The following is a 23,238-nucleotide window of genomic DNA, read 5'->3' as shown; positions in this document are numbered from 1 at the left end:
GATCAATTCTTAAACCATGAACCAAATTTTGTAGTGGAGTGGACCACCTTTTCTATCAACTTTTGCTTGATTTTGGAATGGATTTGGACTATATTCTGAACCATATTTTAAACCACATTTTCATCAGATCAGAACAGTCGTTTAGCCAGATTTTGGATTAGGTTTTAGGCCCAATTTCAATCAATCAATATTATAAATCTGGCCCAAATATGATAAAAATGTGGTCCAAAATCGGGTTTAGATTCTGATGCAGCTAAGAGCCGGTTCAGGTCCAGAATCTGATCGAAAAATGAGGTTCAAAATGTGATTATAAGTGTGGCCTAAAATCTGGTCCAGAATCTGACGTAAGTGCAGAATGACCAGAATTTGGGTTTAAAATCTAATCCAAAATCTGGTCCTAAAATTTGCCCAAGGTCTAAAATCTAGCACAAAAAATCTGATCAAAAGTGTGGTCCAAACTCTGGTTCATAGCCAGATCCAGTTCCACAATCTTGTCCAAAACTTGATCCAAAATCTGGGGTGACATTGCGATTCTCGTTTCGAGTGATTTTGGTTCGTTTCGCCCATTCGTTTAACGTGGTCGAAACGAACCAAAATGGCTCGACCCAGATAACACAAGATCGTAATAGAAAGTGCACATTAAGTTGTTTGCATGTCAATTTTACATTGGAATTGCATAATGATTAGAGTATGTCAAGGCGAAGTGTACAATAAGTTGTTTTGCGGTCGTGCGTGTCGTCATATACAACTTATTGCTCTGAATTGTAAAGCAGTATAGATGACTGTAACATTTAGTTATATCTTAATCGTATATTGTGGATTATTAAGTTGCGTGTTCCAAAAATTGTTGTATAGAATGCAAGATAGAATTATTAAAATTTTTGCACGTATATTGCCTCCACTTTGGTACTTATATGTTCTTATGTGGTATGAAATATAACTTTTTCGTGCGGATATGATCTCGTATCTCTCAGTTGCAACCGAAATATACAAACCAAATTGTTTACTGGGGAAACGAGAATCGCAATGTCACCCCCGGTTCGAAAGTTGATAAAAAAGATCCAGATTTCGACAGAGATTTGGGTTACGGATTTGAACTTCAAATTGCGCTCGGGCTTGGCATTTTTTGAGATTTGAACTGGGACTTGGGCTTTTTGGTTTTAGGCTTAGGCTTGGACTTGGATTCGTATTTTACTTTGGATTCGGCTTTGAATTTAGGCTTAAGCTCGAGTTAGGTTAGGATTTAAACTTGGATTTGGTCGGATTAGATCAGTTGGATGGGATTTAGCAAATTTGGATTTCGATGATTTTGGACGGATTTGAATAAATTTGGTCGGATAAGGCTAGTTTTGGATCATTCTGGATTAGATCTGTCTCAATTTGCGATCAATTTGAGCTGATAAAGATTCGCTTTAGATTCGATTCAGATTAATTTGGATTGGATTCGGACATGTTTTGGTTGGATTTGGAAAGATTTGAATTGGATTTGGACTAATTTGGATTGGATTTAGACTAATTTTGATTAGATTTGTGTGATTGTGATCGGATTAGAATTGATTTGGTTGGATTAGACATGTTTTGTACCAATTTGGACTAGATTTGAACAAATTTGAATTGGATTTGGAATGACTTGGATTGAACTTCGGAAAAGTTTCTATTGGATTCGGACTAATTATGGTGGGATTCGGACTGATTTGCATTGGATTTGGACTAATTTGAGCTGGATTTGGACCGTTTTGAATTTGATTGGGATCGACTAAATTGAATTGGATTTAGAGTGATTCGGATTTCGATTGATGTGGATTGGATTTAGAATAATTTGAATTGGATTTGGACTTATTTGAATGACTTTTGTCGGATTGAATTATTTTTGTCGGACTAGATCGGTTAGGTAGGATTTGGACAAATTTAGATTGATTTGGATCGGATTTGGATCATTTTCGATTAGATTCGGATTACTAATTTGGATTGGAGTTGCATTGATTTGGAGTAGTTTTGAATTAATTTCTATTATATTTGAATTATTCCTAATTATACTAATTTGAATTACTCTAAATCCGATTTGGAATAAACTTGGACTAAATTTGAAGAATTTTTGATTGGTTTTGGTCTAATTTATAATGGATTTGGATGATTTTGATAGGATTAGATTGATTTCGGACTAATTTATTTGGACAAATTTCGATTCGATTAGGATGATTTTGGACGTATTTGGACCAGTTCGGATTGGATTTGGATAAGATTTGGACATATTTCTAACTGATTTGGATTGAACTCGGGCAATTATCGAATAAATGCGAATTAATTTGGATAGGATTTGGACTAATTTGGATTGCATTTGCAGCTTAGGACAAATTTCGATTGGACTTGGTCGATTTTGGTCGGATTTAAAATGATTTAGGAGGATTAGATAGGTTTTGGACTAATTTGATTTCGAGTTGGATTGAGTTGGAATATTTTTCATTGGATTTGGACTAAATCTGGTCGGATTCTGATTGATTTGAATTGGATTTCGACCGTTTTGGATTAGATTAGGACTAATTTCTATTGGGTTTTGACTCTTTTAAACGGATTAGATTGATTTTGGACTAATTTTGGTTGGATTTGAACTCATTTTGATTGATGTGAACTGGTTTTAGAATAATTTGAATTGGATTTGGACTTATTTGGATCGGATTTGGATAAAGTTCGATTCGATTTGGATGATTTTGGTCGTATTTGGACCAGTTCGGATTGGATTTTAATAAGATTTGGACATATTTCTAATTGATTAGGATTGAATTCGGGCAATTATCGAATGAAGCGGATTAATTTGGATCGGATTTGCACTGATTTGGACAAATTTCGGTTGGATTTTCATGATTTGGTTCGGTGTTTGAACTAATTTGAATTGAATTTAGATCGGTTTGGAATGGATTTGGATTTTGAATGGATAAGATTGATTTTGGACGAATTGATAATGGATTTGGACAAATTTCGACAAATTTGGACCGGCTTTGAATTAAAATCGATTGGATTTAGATGTTTTTGGTCGGATTCAAATAGATTTGGCTGGATTAGTACTTTGGACCCAATTTGAATTAAAATCGATTGGATTTGGGCGATTTTGGTAGGATTTAAAATGATTTAGGAGGATTAGATAGGTTTTGGACTAATTTGAATTCGAGTTGGATTGACTTGGAACATTTTTCATTGGATTTGGACTAACCTGGTCGGACTCTGATTGATTTGTATTGGATTTGGACTCATTTGAATTGGATTTCGACCGTTTTGGATTAGTTTAGCATTAATTTCTATTGAATTTTGACGATTTTGAACGGATTAGATCGATTTTGGACTAATTTTGGTTGTATTTGGATTAATTTCGATTGATGTGAATTGGATTTAGAATAATTTAAATTGGATTTGGACTTATTTGGGTAAAGTTCGATTGGATTTCGATGATTTCGGTCCAATTAGATCGGTTGGATGGGATTTGCACAAATTTAGATTGATTTGTATCGGATTTCAACAAATTTCGATTGGATTTGGACTAATTTGGAAAGGAGTTGCACTGATTTGGAATAGTTTTAGACTAATTTCGATTGGATTTCAATCAATTTGAACCAACTTCGATTTGGAATGACTTGGACTAAATTTGGCAAATTTTGGACTAATTTGGATTGAATTCGGATAAATTTCAATTGGATTTGGATGATTTTGGTCGTATTGGGACCAATTTGAATTGAATTCTGATACGATTTGGACGTATTTCCAATAGATTTGAATTGAATTTGGGCAATTTTCGAATGAATTCGGATTAATTTGGATCGGATTTGCACTGGTTTGGACAAATTTCGACTGGATTTTCATGATTTGGTTCGGAGTTTGAACTAATTTGAATTGGATTTGGATTTTGAATGGATAAGATTGATTTTGGGCCAATTTATAAAGGATTTGGAAAAATTTCGATTAATTTGGACCGGATTTAAATTAAAATTGGATTTAGATGCCTTTGGTCGGATTTAAATAGATTTGGCTGGATTAGTACTTGGTTTTGTACTAATTTGAATTCGATTTGGACTGACTTAGATTTAATTTAAAAAATGATCAAATGGATTCGGACTAATTCGGTCCGATTTGGACGAATTTGAATTGGAATTGGACTGATCCGGATGGGATTTTGATTAATTGCTATTAGATTCGGATAATTTAGGTGGCATTTGGACAATTTTAAATGGGATTTTGACTAATTTGAATTGGATTTGGACTTATTTGGATCGGATTTGGATAAAGTTCGATTGGATTTGGATGGTTTTGGTCGTATTTGGACTAATTTGAATTGAATTCTGATAAGATTTGGACATATTTTTAATTGATTTGTATTGAATTCGAGCAATTATCGAATGAATGCGGATTAATTTGGATAGGATTTGGACTAATTTGGATCGCATTTGCACTGATTTGGTGTAGCTTAAGACAAATTTCGATTGGATTTGGTCGATTTTGGTAGGATTTAAAATGATTTAGGAGGATTAGATAGGTTTCGGACTAATTTGAATTCGAGTTGGATTGACTTGGAACATTTTTCATTGGATTTGGTCTAATCTGGTTGGATTCTGATTGATTTGTATTGGATTTGGACTCATTTGAATTGGATTTTGACCGTTTTGGATTAGTTTAGGATTAATTTCTATTGGATTTTGACGCTTTTGAATGGATTAGATTGATTTTGGACTAATTTTGATTGTATTTGGATTAATTTCGATTGATGTGAATTGGATTTAGAATAATTTAAATTGGATTTGGACTTATTTGGGTAAAGTTCGATTGGATTTCGATGATTTCGGTCCAATTAGATCGGTTGGATGGGATTTGCACAAATTTAGATTGATTTGTATTGGATTTCAACAAATTTCGATTGGATTTGGACTAATTTGGAAAGGAGTTGCACTGATTTGGAATAGTTTTAGACTAATTTCGATTAAATTTCAATCAATTTGAACCAACTTCGATTTGGAATGACTTGGACTAAATTTGGCAAATTTTGGACTAATTTGGATTGAATTCGGATAAATTTCAATTGGATTTGGATGATTTTGGTCGTATTTGGACCAATTTGAATTGAATTCTGATATGATTTGGACATATTTCCAATAGATTTGAATTGAATTTGGGCAATTTTCGAATGTATTCGGATTAATTTGGATCGGATTTGCACTGATTTGGACAAATTTCGATTGGATTTTCATGATTTGGTTCGGTGTTTGAAATAATTTGAATTGGATTTGGATTTTGAATGGATAAGATTGATTTTGGGCCAATTGATAATGGATTTGGACAAATTTCGACAAATTTGGACCGGCTTTGAATTAAAATCGATTGGATTTAGATGCTTTTGGTCGGATTCAAATAGATTTGGCTGGATTAGTACTTTGTGGTTTGTACTAATTTGAATTCGATTTGGATTGACTTGGATTGAATTTAAAAAATGATCGAATGGATTCGGACTAATTTGGTCCGATTTGGACTGATCCGGATTGGATTTTGATTAATTGCTATTAGATTCGGATGATTTAGGTGGCTTTTGGATAAATTTAAATGGGATTTTCACTAATTTCGATTGAATTTGGTCTTATTTCGAATGAATTTGGTCTAATTTAGATTGGATTTGGACCTTTCTGGATTAGATATAAACTAATTACAATTGGGTTTAGATGACTTTGGGATTGGGTCTAACTCGAGTCAGATTTTGACTAATTTTGATCGGTTTCGGACTGATTTAAATTGAATTTCGATTAACTTGGTCTAAATTTGGATTAATTTTAATTGTATTTTGCATGGATTTGGGATAATTTGATCGGATTAAATTGGTTTTGGACTAATTTAAAAAAAAATTATATTGATTTCGGACGATTTTGGTCGGATTTGTTTCGGATATCGATTGAATTAGATTGGATTTGGACAATTATTGGTTGGATTCAAAATGATTTAAATACGATTTGGGCTAATTTGGATTCAATTTGGAGTAATACGGATCGAATTTGGATAGGATTTGGATTAAGTTCGATTGGATTAGAATGTTTTTGGTAGGATTTACAAGTTCAATTTGGAATGACTAGACGAGACGGGACAATATCTCAAACATTCTTCGGCGAATGTAAATTCTGGTTCTATTTCTGGTATTTTGGATAACAAAACTGGTACTAAAATGATGCATGACGAAATACAGCTTCATGGCCCTTGTTCCATAATGGCAGAACGTTTAATCCGGCCAAAACAGCACGGAACATTTATATTAACTAAGGAGAAAAGCCAATTAGAAATGTTTTTATACTCAACAGAATCGCCACATTGTGGCACATTTGTCGGTAGTATCATTTCATGGATAGATCTAACGCTATCAGGAAGATACGATGTTATTCAGTGCACTCTCATCACTTCTAATGATGATTTGTGGTTGAAACGATTCCCCCCAGGCTCTGATGGGCTTTGGGCCTGGTAGGAGACCCTAATGAAAGCTTATAAGGATCGTTTTCAATTCTCTTCCGTGTCATTATTATTAACCTTCACCTTTCATCGTCTTTCATCCTGAGAGACGACCGAAACCATGTCAATTCACACCTGGTGATCATCAGAGGCCGAATCTCCCCGTCCGTGGACGGAAGACGAATGAACAGTAAATGAGTCATCATTTATTTAACTGCCCGATCCGAATGGTCCAATGGCACTGACTGATGACGGTTTTTTTTTCTCCGGGTCTTTGTTATTAGCTCGTGACATTCTTCTCTCGCACCAACCATCCTCTATTATTGGCAACAAAATAAAATCATTGTGATATCCGCCGACACCTCGGGGCAGGGGTAGGTCTGACCTAAATTCTTACTTCCAACAATCGACCAAAGCAAAGGAGAGATCCATCCCCTTTAAGAAAAGAAATAGAACACCTGTCTCGATCGGTGGAACGATAATGTTGCTAATCAACTCGCGAAGTCTCGATACTGGTGGATTTCTAATTCCCACGGCACGGCCATCTAATTTCAGCTCCTCGATGATTCGGTGGCCGATTGAGTGTTCAATCGGCGCGGAAAACAACAACACTTAGCTAATCACTTCTCGTCTTCGATCTTCGGCAACGTTCTAAACCTCACTCCGAGACCAGCACAGGGAAAAGCCCAAATCGGAAATAATTTTCCCATAATCATCATGTTTACCTAATGAAGATGGCTTCTAAATGCGGCTTAACCTGTGCAGAGAACCGACCAGGCTGGCAGCAGCGTCTAGGTTTGCTCCGTTCTGTAATGAATGATGGATGATCATCATTTATTTGTTAACGTTGTTTATGTTTTCGAGTAGAACCAGAAAAACAAAACAGCAACACGCGCAAAATTAAGATGTGGACCGCTGCTGGCAGCTTCGTTTCCGTTAGGCGTCTTGATGTTGTACCTTGGCGAATGTTTTTGTTTTTGCAGCACAGCCGCTGCTGCGCTGCGGTTGGCCTACCTGGGAAGTCATCATCGGAGGGCCATCACTCACTCCCCTTCCGAGGAGTGGTTACGAGAAGGCAGCTGCCTAATTGGGGTGTACCATAATGGGAGCTTTTTTTGCTCTGAGGAGCTAATGTTTGCCTAATGAAGAACACTTTACTGGCTAGGCGGCCACTCTGAGCCTAGGTTATTCAAGGCAATCGAGCAGCGGGCTAAGCGATGTTGGTTTGGTTGTCGGTTCTAGTCCCTAGACGGTCGAGCCGGCAGGTACCAATTGCTGTGTTTTACGTAATGTTTCGATAAGAAATGTTTTTCTACACCCTGCATAATTGTTTGATAATTAAATTGATAAAAACCACATTTTTTCAAATCGTTCAAGAAAAATATCACTGTTTTTCCACAACGTCTTACCTGATCAAAGTTACAATAGTAATCATCAAAAGTATTAGGGTAAGGAATGAGTTAAGCAGTGTCATCTGTTTTAATCAGTTTTTTTTTGTAAAACAGTTGGTTTATTTGCTCATAAAACTATTACATTACATTTATAAATATACTAGCTGACCCGACAACCTCCCCTTCCAAAGAAGGGAGGGGTCTCAAATTTTAATGGAAAAATATCCTGCCTCCAACAATTCGTAGAAGATGCGTAGGTACAAGATTTCCTGATCGATTGGCGTAAAAATATTTAAAATCGATCTGGAACCCGCTAATTAACGCTCAAAAACTTTCTTTTTTTCGTGACACTCGCATTTTTTGACTTTTCAGAATGACACCCTATCCCAAACCTTGCCGTAGGACGTAGTCCTACGTCAAAATTCGTTGAGAAGCTGAAGATCCTGTTTGATATAGAGCTGTATTGCAGCACAACCATTTCCCTGGTAGCAAATAGATGTATCATCGGCAAAGAGACACAATTTTCCACGGAGGTTGGCCAACATTGGCCCTAGATTGCTGCCTTGGGGCACACCCGTAGGTACCGTTCCCAACGAGCTTTTACAGTCTCCAATTCCTAATTCCATAAGCTTCCAGTTTATTTGCGAAAGAAATAAGATTTCTATCGCTGTCGGGAGTAGAGATACGAAGAATTTCCTTTGGAAGATCTTTAAAAATGAGTTTTTCAAGCATAGCTTTTGTTGGTTGTATTTTGCAAGAACATATTGTTCTAGGCAATTATTGAAGCACTTACAACACAAGTTTCTGCGGAAGGCCGCAAATCTCTAGGACATTTCCTTACAAAGTTATCGCTAATTTAGGCTAATTGGCTAAAATGGGGCAACTGGGTATATCAAATTAGTGCTTCACCTTGAAGCTTAGGTCAAATACTACACCTTTGCATAAATGTCGCTTGCCTTCACACACCCATATGAGAGTACGACAACCAAATGTTTTATGCATTTTGTGTACGCCATTAGCTTAATTCACGCACACTGTTAAACCGTTTTATGAAACACAAAAAAGTGAATTTGTAGTTTGCAGTTCTAGAAAGGAAAACAATTCGTTCACAGAGCTTGCTAAAGATTGAAGCGATCATTTTGATATGTGAAGACTTTGTAGGCCATATGATTATCTATGTTCAGATAAAAATTCACCAATTTCTGAGATGGCCTTTTTTCGATTTTTAGTTTTTAAAATGCTCTTTTTTCAGTGTAGATTTCCAGTTTCCAGATATTTTCTCCAGTATTTTTTTATGAAAATTCAGAGGCTTTTCTAAACGTTACCCATAGATCTTTTTTTGCAGGCCCTTTAGTTTTCGAGTTATATCTTCTATACATATAAAAGTGAGCGTGAGCATGTTTGTATGTATGTTCCACCATAAGTCCAGAACGCCTTGACCGATCTCCACCAAACTTGGCAAACATATTCCTTGATATAAGGGAATCAGCACTGGGGGGGTTGACAAGAGAGACAGGGGGCGGCCATAACTCCGAAATGACTGGGCGACTCTTCATCAAACATGGCATACATGGTCCTTAACATAAGGGAATCAGTACTAAAGGGCTTGACAAAAGGGAGGGGGGATTCATAACAGTGGGGAGGCCCTAACTCTGAAACGCCTGGATGGTTCTTCATCACACTTGGTACACTAGACATATAGAGTTGTGCAAATAACTTTGAGAAAAGAGGGGGTTCCACCGAAGAAGAATATATGGTAAAGCAAGACATTTGTTTAGCTGCCATTATAGTGATTTTCGGCTGGTAAATGGCTTGGTAATGCGTACCATCGGTGCCTTGTGCACTGGGCATAAAATAGACCCCACAGTGGTTCATAGCCTCTTACCTAGCAACTCCTACCCCAACCTCCTCGTGGTACCAGCCGGGATACGAGCAACCTCGGGTGGAGATCGGGTAACCAACCCCGGTGGAAACCAAGGTCGTATGCTGACCGGGGGGAGGGCTCCTTCGAGCTACGTTGGCCCTCCGGCGATACTGTGGGGTTGGTTGCGGGCTTTGCAAGCCTGAACCACTAAAAAAACCAAAGCAATGGACTCCGTAAGTAATAATAATAACTCTAATCGGAACAATCGGCAAAGACCCAGGCGACGAAAACGGACTAACGATTGGAAATTAGGAACATGGAACTGTCGGTCTCTAAATTTCCTCGGAAGTACCCACGTGCTTTCTAAAGAAGTGAAGAGCCGCAAGTTCGACATCGTAGCGCTGCAGGAGGTATGCTGGAAAGGAACGATGGTACGTACGTATAGAGATGGTCATACCATCTACCAGAGCTGCGGCAATACACACGAGCTGGGCACAGCTTTTATAGTGATGGGCGAGATGCAGAAGCGGGTGATCGGGTGGTGGCCGATCAACCCCCGAATGTGCAGATTAAGAATCAAGGGCCGATTCTTCAATATAAGCATAATTAACGTGCACAGCCCTCACCTCGGAAGTACCGATGATGACAAAGACGAATTCTACGCGCAGTTGGAGCGTGAATACGACCGCTGCCCAAGACATGATGTCAAAATTATCATCGGGGACTGTAATGCTCAGGTTGGTCAGGAGGAGGAATTCAAACCGGTGATTGGACGGTTCAGCGCTCACCCGCAAACGAACGAAAACGGCCTAAGACTTGTCGACTTCGCCGCCTCCAAGAACATGGCCATACGTAGTACCTTCTTCCAGCATAACCTCTACCATCGGTACACCTGGAGATCACCCAACCAAACAGAATCACAAATCGACCACGTTCTGATAGATGGTCGGCACTTTTCAGACATTATCGACGTCAGAACCTATCCGGGCGCTAACATTGATTCGGACCACTACCTAGTGATGGTAAGGATACGTCAAAAACTATCGGTTGTGAACAACATACGATACCGCCGCCCGCCACGGTATAATCTAGCGCGACTGAAGCAACCAGAGGTCGCCGAAAACTACGCGTTATCTCTCGAAACCGCGCTGCCGGAAGAGGGAGAGCTGGATGAAGCCCCTCTTGAAGACTGTTGGAATCCCGTGAAAACAGCCATTAACAGCGTAGCGGAGAACGTCCTAGGCAGTGTGGCACCGAATCGACGTAACGAATGGTTTGACGAGGAATGCCAGCAGATATTGAATGAGAAGAACGCAGCGCGGGTACAAATGCTGCGTAGAGCCACCCGTCAGAATGTGGAGCGATACAAACAGAAGCGGAGGCAGCAAACCCGACTCTTCAAGGAAAAGAAGCGCCACCAAGAGGAGAAGGAGTGCGAAGAACTCGAACAGCTGTACCGCTTTCACGACACACGGAAGTTCTATCAGAAACTCAACGGATCTCGCAAAGGCTTCGTGCCGCGGGCCGAAATGTGCAGAGATAAAGATGGAGGTATCTTGACTGATGACCGTGCGGTGATCGAAAGGTGGAAGCAGCACTACGATGAACACCTGAATGGCGTGCAGGCGGAAGACCATGATAGCGGAGGAAGTGACCACATTGGTGCAGCAAGCGACGAAGATGTGCCACCCCCATCGATAAGGGAAGTTAAAGAAGCCATCCAGCGGCTGAAGAACAACAAAGCAGCGGGAAAGGATGGCATTGGAGCGGAACTTATTAAAATGGGCCCGGACAAGTTGGCCGGCTGTCTGCATCAATTGATTGTCAAGATTTGGGATACGGAACGACTACCGGAGGAGTGGAAAGACGGGGTTATCTGCCCTATCTACAAGAAAGGTGATAAGCTGGATTGTGAGAACTACCGAGCCATCACTATCCTGAATGCCGCCTACAAAGTGCTGTCCCAAGTCCTCTTTCATCGACTATCGCCAATAGCCAATAGATTTGTGGGAAGTTACCAGGCCGGCTTCATGGAGGGTCGGTCTACAACAGACCAAATCTTCACCCTGCGGCAGATCCTCCAGAAGTGCCGCGAATTCCGAGTCCCCACGCACCACCTGTTCATCGATTTCAAAGCCGCATATGATAGCGTAAACCGACAAGAGCTATGGAAAATTTTGGACGAAAACGGCTTTCCGGGTAAGCTTACCAGACTTATCATGGCTACGATGGATGGGATCCAGTGCTGTGTGAGAATCTCGGGTGGATTGTCGGACCCATTCGAATCTCGCAGGGGACTTCGACAAGGAGATGGTCTTTCCTGCCTGCTATTCAACATTGCGCTTGAAGGTGTTATAAGGCGAGCGGCGATCGAAATGCGGGGCACGATTTTCAACAAATCCAGTCAATTTATCTGCTTTGCTGACGACGTGGATGCTGTCGGCAGAACATTTGAGGCGGTGGAAGATCAGTACACCAGACTGAAACGCGAAGCAGAGAAGATTGGATTGCAGATAAATACGTCTAAAACGAAGTATATGCTGGCGGGCGGGACCGAGCGCGACAGGGCTCGCTTGGGCAGCACCGTGGTAATCGACGGGGATGAGTTCGAGGTAGTCGACGAGTTCGTATACCTTGGCTCGCTGGCAACAGAGGACAACAATACCAGCCGTGAGATTAAAAGACGTATTATCAGCGGAAGTCGGGCCTACTACGGACTCCACAAACACTTGCGGTCGAACAATCTGAGCCCCCGTACAAAGTGCACACTGTACAAAACGCTAATTAGACCGGTTGTCCTCTACGGGCACGAAACGTGGACATTGCTAGAAGAGGACCTACGAGCACTCGGAGTTTTCGAACGGCGGGTGCTAAGAACCATCTTTGGCGGAGTGCAAGAGAACGGTGTATGGAGGCGAAGAATGAACCACGAGCTCGCGCGTCTCTACGGCGAACCAAGTATTCAGAAAGTGGTTAAAGCTGGACGGATACGTTGGGCAGGACATGTTGCTAGAATGCCGGACAACTATCCTGCAAAAATGGTTTTCGCATCAAATCCGGTAGGAACAAGACGAAGAGGGGCACAGCGAGCGAGGTGGCAAGACCAGGTGGAGCGAGATCTGGCGAGCACTGGGTGCCCGCGGAACTGGAGATCAGTTGCCATGGACCGAAACAGATGGAGAAATTATACTGCGCAGGCCTTGTCATAAGACGTTAGGCCAATTAAGTAAGTAAGTAAGTATAGTGATTTTCATAGAGCAAACCAATGCATACCCGGAAAAAAAATAACCATAACACGAAGCTATAAATTATGGTAACAGTAGGATACAAAATACAGTAAAAACAATAAAAGTTATCGTCCGAAAAGATAACCAAACTATCAAACTTATTGTTGTCCACCATAACTTTCATGGTTTCCAGAGATTTTACCATAAAAATGACGGGTTGTTGAGTATCTTAACAATAAAAAAATCTAGTTTTTCGCTAACCAAAATTTTCATTTACAGTAAAATTTATCGTCCTTTTATGGTAATTTTTTTAGGTGAAAAAATCAAATACTATTAAAAAAGGCAATAAATTTATGATGAAACTAGCTGACCCGACAAACTTCGTATTGCCACAAATTAACCTGTGTTGTACATAAATCATGAATCTCGGATGATCTTTGTCACAATCTCGAGTTTTGCAAGCCCCCCAGTGGGCGGCGCTTCCGACGGCGGATCACCGGCAACACTCGCGACCGTCTCGTCCTGAATGATCTAGTGTTACTATAGATAGTTTTTATGGTCTTGTATTGACTAATGTTTTATGGAAGAGTCTCGAATTTCTCGAGTTCGATTAGTTTTTGAGTTTCGCAAAAATTTTTGTTTTATTTGTATGAGAGTCCATATCCCCCTACCACAGGGGTGAGAGGTAACTATCGTAAAATAAATTCAAGACTCCAACATCTCCCACATGCCAAATTTGGTTTCATTTGCTTGATTAGTTCTCAAGTTATAAGGAAATTTGAATTTCATTTGTATGGGAGCTCCCCTCTTAAAAGGGGAAGGGGTTGTAATTCACCATAGAAAAAATTTCTGCCATCTAAAACTCCCACATGCCAAATTTGGTTCAGTTTGATTGATTAGTTCTCGAGATAAGAGGAAATTTGCATTTCATTTGTATGGAAGCCCACCCTCTTAAAGGGGAGATGGGCCATAACTCGCTTTCTAAAGAAGAGAGGCGTCTCAATTCACCATAGAAAAAAATCTTGCGTCCAAAACCACTACCACCACAGGGGTGAGAGGTCTCTAACTATCGTAAAATAAATTCAAGACTCCAAAATCTACCACATGCCAAATTTGGTTCCATTTGCTTGATTAGTTCTCGAATTCTGAGGAAATTTGTATTTCATTTGTGTAGAAGCACCCCCTCTTAAAGTTGGGAGGGGTCCCAATCCACCATAGAAAATATTTTTGCCTCCAGAAACCTCCACATGCCAAATTTGGTTCTATTTGCTTGATTACTTTTCGAGTATGAGGAAATTTGAATTTCATTTGTATAGGAGCCCCCCCCTCCTAAAGTGAGTAGCGGTCCCAATTCATCATGGAAAAAATTTTTGTCTCCAAAAACACCCACGTGCAAAATTTGGTTCCATTTGCTTGATTAGTTCTCGAGTTATGAGGAAATTTGTATTTCGTTTGTATAGGACCCCCCCTCTTTTCAGGTTGGAGGGGTCCTAATTCACCATAGAAAATATTCTTGCCCTCGAAAACTTTCACATGCCAAATTTGGTTTCATTTGCTTGATTAGCTTTCGAGTTATGAGGAAATTTGTATAGGAGCCCCCCCCCTTCTAAAGTGAGGAGGGGTCCCAGTTCATCATAGAAAAAATTTTTGTCTCCAAAAACACCCACGTGTCAAATTTGGTTTCATTTGCTTGATTAGTTCTTGATTTATGAGGAAATTTGTATTTCGTTTGTATAGGAGCCCCCCCTCTTAAAGTGGGGAGGGGTTCTTATTCACCATAGAAAATATTCTTGCCCTCGAAAACTTTCACATGCCAAATTTGGTTCCATTTGCTCGATTAATTTTCGAGTTATGAGGAAATTTGCATTTCATTTGTATAGGAGCCCCCCTTCCTAAAGTGGGGAGGGGTCCTAATTCACCATAGAAAAAAAAATTGTCTCCAAAAACACCCACGAGCCAAATTTTGTTCCATTTTCTTGATTAGTTCTCGAGTTATGAGGAAATTTGTATTTCGTTTTGTATTTCATTTGTATAGGAGCCCCCCCTCTTAAAGTGGGGAGGGGTCCTTATTTACCGTAGTAAATATTCTTGCCCTCGAAAACTTTTACATGCCAAATTTTGTTCCATTTGCTGGATTAGTTCTTCAGTTATGAGGAAATTTATATTTCATGTGTATAGGATGCCCCCTCCTAAAACGAGGAGGGGTCCCAATTCATCATAGAAAAAATTTTTGTCTCCAAAAACACCCACATGCCAAATTTGGTTCCATTTGCTTAATTACTTCTCGAGTTATGAGGAAAATTGTGTTTCTTTGGTACAGGAGCCCCCCCCTCTTAAAGTGCGGAGGGGTCCTAATTTACTATAGAAAATATTCTTGCCCTCGAAAACCTTCACATGCCAAATTTGGTTCCGTTTGCTTGATTAGTTCTCGAGTTATGAGGAAATTTGTATGGAAGCCCCCCCTTTTAAAGAGGAGAGGAGTTCTAATTCCCCTTATAAAGAGGGGAGGGGTCTCAATTTACCATAGAATAAATTCTTGTCACCGAAAACACCCACATGCCAAATTTTGTTTTATTTGCTCGATTAGTTGTCGAGTTATCCAGAAATTTGTGTTTCATTTGTATGGGAGCCCCTCCTCTTAGTGGGGGGAGGGGTTTCTAACCATCATTAAAACCTTTCCTGGCCCCAAAAAACCTTTACATGCATATTTTCATGCCGATTGGTTCAGTAGTTTTCGATTCTATAAGGAACATACGGACAGACAGACAGAAATTTGTATGCACAGGTTTTTAGGGCCATGGGAGGTTCTTATGATGGTTAAAACCCCTCCTCCATCTACGAGGGGGGGGGGGGGCATACCAATGAAACACACATTTCTGAACAGCCCCAGAACTAATCAACCAAATGGAACCAAATTTGGCATGTGGGGGTTTTAGGAGGCAGCAATTTTTTCTATGGTGAATTAGGACCCCTCGACCAGTTAAGAGGGGAGGGGGGTCCCCTACACATGAAATACAAATTTCCACATAACTCGAGAACTAATCAAGCAAATGGAACTTAATTTGGCATGTGAGGGTTTCCGAAAGCAGATTTTTTTGCTATGCTTGTTTGAGATCTCTTCCCCATCTGAAAAGGGGGACATAACTTGACAACTTATCAAGTAAATGGACCCCAAATTTGGCATGTAAGGGTTTTTGGAGGCATGATATTTTTCTATGACGGTTTGAGACCTCTCCCTTCTCTTTTCGCTTTTCTTTGATTTTTGTTGTAATCTTTCCGTTGCCTTTTTGTCGTCTTTTTCGTGTGTTTTGCCACCTCTTTGAAGGTGTTTAATTGTTTTTTTTTGTCATACTGCTTTTTGTCCCTGTTTCACCATCTTTTTTCGACTTTTCTTTTTATAATCATTTCGTCATTTTATTGTTGTCTTTTCGTCTTCCCTTTTCCCTCTCTTTGTTTCCTTCTTTTCGAATGCGTCATCTTTTTGTCATCTATCTGCCGTATTTCTGCTGTCTTTTCATGGTCTTTTTGTCATCATTTCAACGTATTTTTGTCGTCTGTTCGTCATTTTTAAAAGTCTGCTTTTTTACTTTGACACTTTTAAACGTTGTTACGTTAACGTTTTTTGTTGCTGTTTTGTCTTCTTGCCGTCACCGTATTGTTTTTCCGGCGCCTTTTCGTCGTATTGTTGTTATCTCTCTGTCGTATTTTTGTTTCTGCTTTGGGCCGTTTTTTCGACTGTATTGTTGTCATCTTGTCATCGACTTTTGTTGTCGTTTCGGCGTTTTTTGTTGTCACTTTTTCACTTTATTGACAATTTTCAGCCATTCTGTAGGTTGTCAAGACAACAAAAGAGTCGAGAAGAAATTTAAACTATCAACCCACCGCGCACCAACTTCTTGGTCAAAGTAAGCCATCGGTTTGATCGGTTTGATGTGCAAACAGCCAGGCGGCAATCAAGGTTGCTATTGAAATGTGAATCCATTTTACACACCAAACCAACATTGCACAAAACACAAAGCAGCTTACACGGCGGGAATAATAATATTTTTGCGCGCCGATTACTTTATGCGCCATATGCCAGTAGCTTGACCACAGTACTGGAGAGGGAGAGAGTGCTTTAAAATGCTTCTCACGCTTTTGGGTTGAAATTCCTCCAGGGTCCAGGGTAAAGCGCAAAAAAAAACAAAAAACAAAACTGTGCAATAAATCACACCACACAGTGGAGCCTTGAGCCACTTTGGTTAGTAAATCGTCGAAAAAAGTAATGAAAGAAAAATAAAACAAAATTTTTCACTCAACCAGCCAGACAGGAGAAGTGTGAGTTAACTGCTTAACTTTGACCTCGTTTAGGTGCCTTCGAACGTTAATTTCCCAGGTCGGTCGGGTTTTCTATCAACCAACCTGTCGGTCAACCCGTGCTAGAATTCCTGCTGTAATCGGGCTCCCTCCCCGTAATAGGGGGGAGGTGGGGCTTTCAAAACATTTTACATTTTACAGTCAAGACAACAGGAGGAGGGTCGATAGGTCTCTGAAAGGAGGTCAGCGTTCAAAAGCGTTTTAATTTTGGGCTTTTCCCTTCGCTGCGCGTATCGGCCGCTTATGAAACGGAATCCCCGAAAAACAAGGTGCTAATCGATCTCTCTTTGGCTCTGGCTCTGGCTCTGGGCGGCGGCACGTGAGCACCGCTAAAGGTCAGAAGTTTGCCTAACGGAAATTGTCCATTTCCCGGTGGGAAAATTTCCGCATTTCGGTTTGTTGGGTGTCACTCTACTCCGCCGTCGTTCGGCTTCGATTGGATCGATCGATTGATCGATCCGGCTCAATTGATAGTGCGAATTAATTGAGCTCCCTCCCCACTTTCCACCTTTTTATGCGTGATCCGATAGAAGACCATTACCGGTAGATGGTATAATCAACTTTAAATACACAGGAAAAAGAGCTCGCCAGCAAGAAGTAAGCCATCAAATAAAACCGGGTTACGTAAATGGGCAGCCAGCCAGCCGAGGCGATGCGATGCGACGACGGGGCTTTCGAATTGCCTTTTTAGCTTACCCCAGAGCTTTTTGGTCGAATTTAACGCGCCAATAAAAAGCAGATAAAACAATTAAAGAAAAAGAGCTTCCCCCCGCGCCCCCAACGCCTTCGGGTGTGTTTTTTAAAGTAGTTTTTTGCTTTATTTCTTTCTTTCACTTACCTACTTCCTGCTCAGGTTTTTCGCACTTTCGAAACTGAAAAATTAGTCATATGTGCGTTACGGTACGGAGCTAGATTTTAATTAAGATCACATGCTTGCATACCTTGCACTCGTAGCTGGCAACGACTTTGCTGGGGGAAAATCCGTAATTTTATCACCGAAGAAAGGGTTACACGTTTCAAAATTAATTTAATTGTAAAGTTTGGTCAAATTTTAAACCGGCATTTATGTTACACACTAGCTGACCCGACAAACTTCGTATTGCCACAAATTTAACTGTGTTGTACATAAATCGTGAATCTCGGATTGCCTTTGTCACAATCTCGAGTTTTGCAAGTTTCTGGGGAGTTCATGGGTGTTTTAATGTACAAGCTTTCCTCACAGTAAAGTAGAAAACAACTCCCCCCATTGCTCAGCCTGATAAAATAAAGTGGATAGCATTTAAATAGTCGCCATCATTACAAACCATTTCGCCGAATACCATTTTGCGGAACACAAATGCTCGGTTGACCATAACGCGGAATATAGAGTTTCGCAGTATATCATTTCACGAAAAACCTTACGCGGAATGTACCATTTCACCATTTCGTACCATTTCGCAGGGGTGACCCAGCTGAAGGAAAGTAATAGAGGTCAGTAGATCTGTGGCCGCCTCGCGCTGAATCAATAGACAAATTTTTGTAGAACATTGTATGTTGAAAACTCATACGTATAACGAGTTCTAGCGTTTTTCCTGTGTTTTTTAGTCTTTTTCAGAATAAAGTATCTTAAAAAATCAAACTTGGCCGTTTCTGAAAGCTTGAAATTTTATTTCAAACATATGTGAAAATAAAAATCTGATTTTTCTGTCACTCGAGTAATTTCAGTTTAATTATTCCATGTTTGACCATTTTACACTATGCAGCATTTTCTAATATCTTCTTGAAGACTATTAGAGCCAACAGCCAAGTCAATAGTAAAAAAGAAATTTGTCGTACCATGACCTAATTTCTTCTGATTGTCACGTAAAATGGGCGGTGTTAAATCAAACCGGACCAAGTCGCAAAATTAAAAAAAATGAGTTAATAGGCAGTATGAATAAAAGAATTAGAGCAAATTCACCCATAAGATTTCACGGGAAAAGCAAAGCAAATCCAACTGTTTTATTCATACGTCCTAATGACAGCAAAAGATCAAGAATTTTCTTAGCTGCATTTTACTCTTATCAGATTTCATAAAAGTTACAAACAGTCAGAATTAGGAGATGATTTTGAAAGATTAATCATAAAACGTAGCAAACTTTGAACGCGTTTTTATCGAAGTCAGAGTTTTGTTTTGTCTGACGTAACACCGACCAAATAGTCTCCGAATTCCGGATATAACATCAGTTTTCTATCTGCACTAGCTGTTAGGGATACATATCAATCTTTCAATTTTTATTACTTTGTAAATGTGGTTAATCTACTATCAATAATGTCTTTTTGAGAAAATTTTATGTTTATGTTTATGTTCGATAATAAATATTAATTAATAATAAAAACCAAAACATGTTTTGTTTGGTTATTCCACACGTAATATTACAAATTATTATTTCAGTTGTTTAAGTCAATTTTTAATCACAAGTAGGTATGTCGAAAGAGGCAAAAGAGAAAACAAAGCATAGAACCTTTTCGAAAATTTCAACCCGCTTATATCAGAATATCGTTAATTTGAAAACATAAACAGTAGGCGGCTCGCCTAGTTAGCTCCGGGGTACAATGCTGGCCTAACAAGCCACGACGACTGGCCACGATGTTGGAATCTCGACTGGACGGTGCCGCTATAGAGTTAAGAGGATCTTTGCACTAGCCCCGTAATTTTCCTATAGCCTAATAACCGGCTGGGAAGTCTGTCGATAAAGAAGGGCCAAGTTCTGAAGGACGTCTATACCGATGGCTTTGCTTTGCAAACAGTAGGTACTAATTTATTTGAGAGATTCAAATTAGCGAACCACTACCTGGCTGGAGGATTCTAATGACGGGAATACTACTCGGAATTTTTTAGCGAGTGTAAAACCGTTTGTTCCATTCCACGAGTGAACTGTGAAATCCTGGAACGCTTTTCGGCTACACTAACTATTAACTATTAAGAGGATAGGTACAAGAAACGCGAAATAAATGTGTGCGAAAATTCAGGGAATCTCACGTTAGGAAATTCAACCGAATTGCCAATTTGCAATATTGCTAACAACAATGAAATAATTCAAAAACAAAACATTTTTTGATTCTCTTAAATAAATTAGTACTGTTTGTGTTTCCAAATCAATGACATTCTGATATAAGTAGGTTGAAGTTGAAGGTTGAAGCTCTTTCGACATACCTACTTGTGATTAATAAATTACATAAACAACTGAAATAATAATTTGCAATATTACGTGTGGAATAACCAACAAAAACTTGTTTTGTTTTTATTATTGATTGAAAATTTTCTCAAAAAGACATTATTTATGGTGGAGAAAAACCACATTTGCAAAGTAATGGAAATTGAAAGATTGGTATTTATCCTAAGCAGCTGGTGCAGATAGAAAACTGATGTTCTATTCGAAATTTAAAGACTATTTTACGTGACAATCAGAAGAAATTATGTCATGGTACGACAAATTTCTTTTTTACTATTGACTCTGGCTCTAATCGTCTTCAAGAAGATATTAGAAAATGTTGCATAGCAGAAAATGGCCGAACATGTAATAATTAAACTGAAATTACTCGAGTTAGAGAAAAACCCAGTTTTTTATTTTCACCTATGTTTAAAATAAAATTTCAAGCTTTCAGAAACGGCCAGTTTGATTTTTTCCGTTTGCCCCTTTTTGAGATATTCTATTCTGAAAAAGACTAACAAAACACAGGAAAAACATTAGAACTCGTTATACGTATGAGTTTTCAACATACAATGTTCTACAAAAATTTGTCTTTTGACAAGAGAAACAACTTTGTGAAACATTATGATGCAATAAAACCATTAAATTTGAAGTAATTAGTGAAAAAGTGATTTTCGAGAGGCCTTCATATAAAACGCCCTGTGAGATAGAAAATGTAAAAAATACGCCTACTATGTCTTCGGCAAAGTTACTTAAATAATTTTTTGCTACAACTTTGTCGAAGAAATTATCCTTCTATCTCTTTTCAATAAAAAGTTATTATGTATTATGTGTTTACAAGCCAAACTGGAACTTAGTCGTTGATTTCACATTAATTGTCTTTTAGAGTGAATGAATAATATAATAAGATTTGCAACGGAATAATTCTCTATACTTCTTTTTTGACGTAGGACTACGTCTTTCAGGAAGGTAGCTGGTATAGGGGGTCACTCCAAAAAATCTTTCTCGAAAAGTGGTCAGGTTTTGAACGCTAATAGCTTAGTGGTTTCCCGATCGATTTTCAGCATTCTTACACCAATCGACTGGAAAATCTTCTAAGAATTGGCCCAAATGAAGAAAAGTATGGATTCTTGATGTTAAACTATTGAAAAATTGAAAATAATGAACCTGTGTTTTACCAGAATTCTCGCTTCGTGATTGTTTGTTGGAAATGACGTCAACAATGTGGAAACGCGTTTTCACACTTCGGCTTACAATTCAGCCAATTTTCAATAGATTTCCAAGATATTTACACCAATTAATCGGAAAATCGAATTGGAAAATATTGAAAATTTAAAAAATTATTGATTTTCAATGCGCGTAATTGAAAAATTGAAAATAACTCTAACTCGGTCGTACTAGAAATTGTCGCTTTGTGATTGGTTGGAATAATTTCCAATTATTATCGAGCAAGTCTTGGTACATTTCTGAAATCAACGAGAAACTCGATGGAAAATTCCATTTAATTCTACTATAACAAAGTTACAAGAGAACTTAATGAAATTCTATCATTGCTGTGCTGTTCTTGATTGCTGTTTGCCTTGATAATTCCTTATTGTGCTCAATATTCAATAATCGTCACGTTGAAAAATTGTCTGTCGTGAATAAGTAATAGCAATTAAAACCAAGTTAACACCAAATTAAACACTGATTCACCGCAACAAATGCGCAGGAAAACGCAATAAAACTAAACCCAATATTTTATTTTAATAAATACTGCTGGCCCTATAAACTTTATTGTGATCAGCGGAGAACTATAATCTTTTATATCTTCCTAAAAGAATGTTTTCATCCTTAAAAGAACGGTGTCTGGTAATTGATACAACTGTTAGAAATATCGGCATTCTCCTCACTTTTTTTGGACAATACAACAGCTTGTATGTTTAGCAAAACACCTCTAGTAACTCCGAAGAAAAGTTTGTTCCTTTCTCCGTCGATACGGACAGCCAGCTGCAGATTGGTCTTCTCGTCACCGCACAATCTGCCCGTCTGCGTGCGGATAAATCCAAAATTCCAGCTGCGAAATTACTACTGCTGGTTTTTGGGCGCACGTAATTTTTCTTTTGCAGCAAAAGGCGAACGGCTCACTGGTAACTTTGCTCTTTTGTTCAGACTGAAATTGAAATGCTCCATTTTCTTTAACGTAGATGATAGAATGAAGGACCACGAAAAATAGGCGGGACCGATTCTTGTCGCTTGCTCTGGTACATAACACGAGGTAAGCCGGCGAACAGCGTTATTCAAACGGGAAACGCTAGCTAAGCTAGTGCCAACATCTTACTGGCATGTCTGGACGCGACAAAGGAGAAAGTATCAAGGGCAAACGAAAGTCATGCTCGAGTCGTGCACGTTTGCAGTTCCCGGTCGGTCGTATTCATCGGCTGCTGAGGAAAGGGAAGTATGCTGAACGTGTGTTGGAGCTGGAGCACTCGTTTCGCTGCCGTGATGGTGATGATCTGGCTGCTGAAGTTCAGGAATTGGCAGGAAATATGCTGCTCGCGACAACAAAACGACCAGAATTATCGTCACTTGCAGCTATCATGTCGACAAAATGTTCTTTTAAGGATTAAACATAATGTTCAAAGATTTGAAGAATTTTCGCTCACTGATTTTAATTCTACTTAATTCGATTGATTTTAATTGTTCGCTTCTTATCAAATAATTTAAACCGATCACCTCTCGCGCTTCTATTCGCTTGTTGCTGCTGGTTGAGTTGGCCG

The 23,238-nt window shown here is 39.2% G+C and overlaps 2 protein-coding genes across 2 annotated transcripts in view; both read right to left on the bottom strand.

Moving 5' to 3' along the window:
• Window positions 1-18,388, bottom strand: part of LOC128745358 (protein gone early) — a 337,621-nt gene extending 319,233 nt beyond the window's left edge. The window contains exon 1 of the mRNA XM_053842410.1: window positions 18,379-18,388. The gene's annotated coding sequence lies outside the window, so the exon portion shown is untranslated. The remainder of the gene's footprint in view (window positions 1-18,378) is intronic.
• The window catches only part of LOC128732346 (uncharacterized), a 174,921-nt gene that overhangs the window by 64,853 nt on the left and 86,830 nt on the right, over window positions 1-23,238 (bottom strand). The gene's annotated exons all lie outside the window — the stretch shown is intronic.

This window comes from Sabethes cyaneus, chromosome 1, assembly GCF_943734655.1.
Source record: "Sabethes cyaneus chromosome 1, idSabCyanKW18_F2, whole genome shotgun sequence".
Lineage (NCBI taxonomy): Eukaryota > Metazoa > Arthropoda > Insecta > Diptera > Culicidae > Sabethes > Sabethes cyaneus.
Note: the sequence above shows the minus strand (reverse complement) of the source record. Positions and strands in the feature narration are given on the sequence as shown.